The following is a 6,000-nucleotide window of genomic DNA, read 5'->3' as shown; positions in this document are numbered from 1 at the left end:
CGGCCGCGGCCATCCCGGCGGGGCGGCGGGCCGGGTTAAGAGCCGAGCGGCGAGCACGTGAGCCCAGGGCCCGCCCCCGGCCCCCCCTCCCCAAGCCGGGCAGGGCCGGGGCCGCCGCGACGGGAGGACAAAAGAGGCGCCGCCCGGAGACCCGCCTGCCCGCGACTCCTCGGGCCCCTTCGGCAGGTGCAGGGCAGAGCGCGCCCGTTCCCCCCCCCCCGCCCCCACCCCTCGTTGGGGAGCTCCGAGGACCCGTGGGTTGGTAGGGGAAGGGAGGCAGGGAGCACGGGGACCCCGGGCTCTGACCCGGTGACGGCCCGTCGGGGGGGCCCGCGCGGTCGAGGTGCGGGGGCGTGGCTGTCCGGCTCCCGTTTGCCCCTCCGGCGCGGTACCCAGGACGGGCTTTCCCTGTACCCAGCCACGAGGGCCCGGGTCGACCGCAGGCTTAGGTGGAGCTGGGAAGGTCGGAGGACCAGGGACGGGACCGAAGGGATCTCTCACCCACCCGCAGCAGAGCAGGTCACTGCGGAGTTCTCCCACACCCCGGGTCCAGACCCCTTTCCATCCTGCAGGCTCGTTTTCCAGGCCAAAGATGTCCTCTGCCTCCAGGAGGGCTGCGGGGATTGCTGTCACCAGAGCCACCAGCAAGGGCGGGCCTACTGCCTCTGGGTTCCTGAATTCCTCCCCTAAATCTATCAACTAGCCAGGTCATTTACATGCTGTTAGTATACCCCATTCCTGCCCCTCCCTTGCAGCCCAAATCTTTGAGGAGCAGAAGACACCTCTGGAGCCCCCCAGCTTCCCCTCTCTGGCCAGACTAGGTTGCCCTGTCTGCAAACCACCTGACCTTCCAACCTTCCTCTCTCCCTGTGCCGCCTCGCTTAGCTCGTGGGCTCCTGGGTAAGATGGGTCCCCATACTGGGGGCTGGGATCTCTGATCTCTGCTAGGGATCCCAAGAACCAGAGACCTGAGATGGATGGGGGGTGGTAGGGCTTGCACATGGCTGGTGAGGTCCCACATGACCTTGTGCCCAAGGCCAGAGCATCCTCGAAGTCATACCGGGCTGAGGAGCAGGAGTGGAGGCAGGGAACCCCTTCCTGGGTCCTCTCCTTCCTTAGGGACCCAGGGACTGCCAGGGACGGGGAAGCTGTCTCTGGCTCGGGGGACTCGGCCCCCCCCCCCCCCCCGCGCTCTATTTTAGGCCCAGGAGAGGTGAGAAGGCAATTTCCCGGGAGGTGCTGATGCTGGGACCGGGGTGACTACCCCCAACCACCACCTGCCACTCCAGACCCAGATGCTCAGCAAGGCTGAGCCAAATGGTCCTTCACTCTGGAGACACCTTGGAAACCTCTTCCGGGGTGTAGGGGTGAGGGGGCTCCCAGGAATGAGGACCTACTATGGGATAGTCCCTAGAAACTCAATTAGTCAGGAGGGAGAGATTGTGCTCCTCATTTCAGAAGGGGAAACGGAGGCTCCAAAAAAGAGGTGCCCATGTGAGCTTCCCAAAGTCCCAGAGCTGGCAGTGAGAGGCCGTCTATCCCATCCGCTCCCCAGGCCCCCCAGGGCGAGTTCCCCTTGGCCTGCCTGTTCTGGGCCACAGCAGTGATTCGCGATCCCGTGTGCCTCCCAAAAGGACAGGCGGGGTTTGTCATTTCACAAGGGGGGGCACTGGGCCTGGGGGAGTCTGGACCCCTCTCCTGACATGACCAAGACCACACGGCATGCCCAGTCTGTGGCCTGGGCCTCTTCGGTTGAGGGGCATTGCTGTGATTTCTGTGGCTCTGGTTCTTTGGTGTTCCTGTTGAGAGTCCTTCCTGGCCCCCAGACTGACTCCTCTCTGCTGGCATCCTGAGGAAGCTCCAGTGGCGGCTCCATTGTATGGCCCTGTGACCCCCAACAGCCCCTCATCTCCCTGGGTGGCAGCTTCAAGCAGGCCCAGCTGCGATCTTGACCCTCCTTTGACCACACCTCACTCCTGAGCCCGAGGTCCCACCTCCCCTCTCTTGTCCTCCGTGTCAGCCGCACGCCTCGCCCCAGCAGGAGCCTGCTTGTTTCTCTCCCCCACCTTCTCTCCTGAGGGCAGGAGCTGTAGAGCCAGCCTCTCTTCAAAGCAGGGGCTCCCTGGGAGGATGCTTACCCCAGGGCCACAGCTATGGCGGGCTCCTTTGGTCCCTTCTGCCCATTGCTCGTCTGCCCCACGAGGAGGACAGGACTCTGGAAATCAGAGGCTCGGGCCACTATTGTGTCTTGATGCCACCCTCTGGGTCACCCCCTGCTGAGGGAGCTGTTAGGCTCTGGTCCCCACCCCCAGCCCTCCCTCAGGAGCCTCTGCCACCAAGAGGCCTGGGGCCGCCTTCCCTGAAGTCCTGCCCTTCAGCCAAGTTCTTCCCTCAAATTTTCCTGCACGGGGGCCAAAGTGGGCTGATGCGGGGCCAAGATGTAGTCCCAGCAGCTGCAGGTAAGGGAGGGGTGTCTGCTGCCCCTGGCCCCTCTCCTTCTCTCTGCCCCAAAACTCCATCCTGGAAGACATGGTGGGCGGTGATTCCTGCCAAAGGAGGCCGTCCAGGCCCCGTGCCCAGGCTGCGAGGCCGGTAGCAGAGACCATGCCAGGCGAGGGGCAGGGGGGTGCCCTGCGAACAGCAGGAATTAGGACTCCAGGCGACCAGCTGGTGTCCCAGTCCTGGTTAAGGGCTGTGTGACCTTGAACCAGTCTCCCAGCCTCTCTGAGCCTGTTTCCTTCTCTGTGAAATGGGGGTTGGAAAGGCCCTTCCTGGCCGTGCTGCTGGGGGCTGGAGTGGCTGGCCTCAAGCGCTCGGGACAGCCCCTGGTGCACGTGCACGTGCACGGGACGCTCCCTGGCCCCAGGCTCGCACTGCCCCTGGGGCCCCAGACGTGCCAAGGAGAAAACCAGCTTTGTGGCCCTTGTGCTGGACCCAAGGGACTGTTTAGTGGCTGGGGGCCTCGGAGCCCTCTACCCAGCACTTGGGGAGACTGCTCGCTGACATGCTGTTGGGGGTGGAGCGCAGAGAAAATGCCCCGAGCATCAGGACCAGGAGTGCCTTCTGCTCCCTCCCAGATCCCAGCCCGGCGCCCTGTCCTTCCCACCGGGAGAGAGCCACCCCTCTGACTGGCTAGCTCTCCCGAGGGAGGCTTAGTTCTCCCCGCTCTCGGTCGTCCTTGTGAACCCTTCCTTAGAAATCTGAAGCTCAGGGAGGAATTGGAGGCGCCGGGGGTCCCAGGGACGCCCAACCTTTGAGAGGTTTGTAGTCATGCCCCCAAGGGCCAACATGCTGGGGTGGGGAAGGTGTGGCACCCACCACCGTCCCCTTTCCCCCACGCATGGCATCCTCCTCAGGTTCTGGGGAACCAGCTGTAGGAAAGTGGGGGGGCCTGGGGTCAGGGTGTCTCACAGAGCCCCTCAGCTTCAGCCACAAATACACACTGGGGATGGGGCTGCGGGTCACCAGATGGGAGATCAGTGAAAATAAGCTCTCCTGCAGGGTTTGGAGGAGCCTCACAGGTACGGGTTGGGGCAGGGGGAGGGGAGAGCCGATGAAAAGTTTGCTGAGGGTTTATAATATGTGTTACAGTGTTTAGAACCTCACAAACAGATCTAATTGTTGCAACTTTCTAGTGAGGCAGAGACTGCCATTACCTCTGTTTTTCAGATTAAGAAGTGTCTCCGGATCCTTGCCAAAGGTCAGTTATGGGCAGGACCCGGATGTGAACTCGGGCCTGTGTAGCCTGAAGGCATACACTATGGGGTTTTCGGGGGAATATGGAACCAGGCCTTGAAGAGCAGGGCATTCTTGCTGTCGTTGAGGGGCATTCCAGGTCAGTGACCGAGAGCGGCCTCAGGGCTGGAGTGCCCGCGGTGGCCAGACAAGGGACCAGGAGGTGGCAGAGCGCGGGGAGGAGGCAGGGTGGCTGTGAGGAGAGGCCGGGCAGCAGGGAGAGTGACCAGGAGGACCTGAGTCTGGTGGGAGGGGCTGAGGGGCTGAGGGAGAGGACGCCAGGAGAGGCGCAGGAAGGGGAGCCGGTCCTGGAGGGGGGGATGAGTTTCTAGGTAAGTAGGTCTGTGGTAGTGGCAGGAGAGACGGATACAAGGGACCTGTTGGCCATCAGGGATTTTATTATTGGAAAGAGGGACCCTTGAAGTCATCTCATCTCATCTCATCTCGCCGAAACATGAAGAAACCAAGGCCCAGAGTAGTCAAGGGCCTCGCCGGAAGTCACAGTGGGAGCCGGGCTGGGGCTAGGCCCCCTGCATTCCCACCCAGCTGGGGGAAGAGGAGAATTCAGAAGGGAGCCAGGGGCCGAGCTACCAATTCAGGTCCCATCTGCGAAGGGAGAGAGCAGCGCACAGGGCTGAGGACGAAGGTCCCACGTTGGGGAAGTAGGGGGGCCGAGGGCGGGTCAGGGTTCTAGGAACTGACTCAGGCCCGTGCTGAGTGAGGCTGGTACAGAGGGCAGAGGCTGGGGGAGGGAAGGACCAGGCTGGTGGGGGGTCACGGAGCAGGAGAGCCAGGTTTCAAGGTGGAAAAGGAGAGAAGGAAGCCGACTTTGGTAATTCTCGGGTTATCCAGTGACCTTGGACCGGCCGAGGCCCGTGGAGCGCTTCAGGCAGAGCCTCAGCGGCTTTGGGAGGGCGACGGGGTGCAGACATGGAGGCAGCAGCTGCAGACCGCAGGAAGTGGCTGGAGAAGGGGTGGGGGGGCTGCCGAATCAAGGAGTGGAGTTTTAGGGCAGAGGGAAGAAGACATGGCAAATCCGAAAAGGAATCTGACAAGGCTGGCCAGGGTGGACCGGAGAGCAGGGACGGTGACAGGAAGGACACGGCTCCCTCCGCAAGAGTCAGATGTGGGAAGGGGACAGAGAGCAGGGGGAGGCGGTGCCTGCACAGTCTGAGTCAAGGTCATCTGCGGAGGAGCGGAAGGGGGTTCCAATAGTCAAGGAGCCACTGAGGGCCACACGTGAGGGCCAGCACCCATCTGTCCGAGCTCAGGTCTCCTTCGGTCCCCTCTAAATTTATTTCCTGGAGGCTGGAACGGAGACATGGATAGGGAGAGACAGCCCGGGGCCTTGGCCTGGCTGAGAGGTGATGTCCAAGATGTCCAAGGTCACAACGGTGGAGATGGGAGGGGAAGGCCAGCCGGCTGTGAGGTCCTGGGCAGATGGCGAGGAGGGTGTTGGCACTGGGTGTGTTGGTCTCTGAGCAGCACGGGAGGATATCCCAGGGGTCTGAGAAAGGGGTGGGGGAAACTTCTCATCCAGAGCAGCGGTGTTGTGGGAGAGGCAACAGGGCACAAGGGAGAGGGCCCCTAGCAGGAGAGCTCATTAGGGCCGAGGAGTTTCCTTGGCAGTGGGCTGTGGGCATGCCCTCTGTAAGCGACCGCTTGGCAGGCAGCAGAACCAAGTCGGTGACCAGAGGAGACAGGACAGATGCAGCCCCCGTCCCCTGCAGCCCTCTGGGACCGGGCCGGGGAGGGTGGCGGCTGACGTATGCTCTCCCACTCGCAGGGCGCTCCCATCCTGCTGGCCACTTACTCTGCCCATGTCTGCTGGGCCCGTGGCCCTGCTCTGGGTCACTGGAGGGGACATTGAGGCCTGACACACTGCACTCCAGCCCTATCCCTTTGCTGTTTGTTATTAACAAATTTATTTACAGTTCCTGAACCAAGATTAATTGTGAAATTTAACAGGAATGGCATAAAAAGGCCAAACATGACCTCTATGCGGGTTGTACACAGAGTTGCTCTATTTCCAAAGTAACAACTCAGGTCCTCACCCGCAGCTAGGCCCCCCTTTCTTCCTCCAAAATGAGCCACAGAATAGCACCAGGCTTCTTGTAGCTCCAACATTTAAAGAAACAAACGCACTGAGGCAGAGAAGGGTGAGAAGAACCACAGCACAAAATGCAATAAAAAAAAAAAGTGGCCAGAGGATCGATAGCAAACCCATCTCTGTCTCCAGATTAATGGCCTGGCTAAAAGAAATGA

At 61.5% G+C, this 6,000-nt stretch overlaps 1 protein-coding gene across 1 annotated transcript in view; it reads right to left on the bottom strand.

Annotated features, from left to right (window-relative positions):
* The window catches only part of DBF4B (DBF4 zinc finger B), a 39,040-nt gene that overhangs the window by 10,761 nt on the left and 22,279 nt on the right, over positions 1-6,000 (bottom strand). The gene's annotated exons all lie outside the window — the stretch shown is intronic.

Source organism: Neomonachus schauinslandi, chromosome 15, assembly GCF_002201575.2.
Source record: "Neomonachus schauinslandi chromosome 15, ASM220157v2, whole genome shotgun sequence".
NCBI classification, from domain to species: domain Eukaryota; kingdom Metazoa; phylum Chordata; class Mammalia; order Carnivora; family Phocidae; genus Neomonachus; species Neomonachus schauinslandi.
The sequence above is the reverse complement of the archived record's forward strand: the minus strand, read 5'-3'. Positions and strand labels throughout refer to the sequence as shown.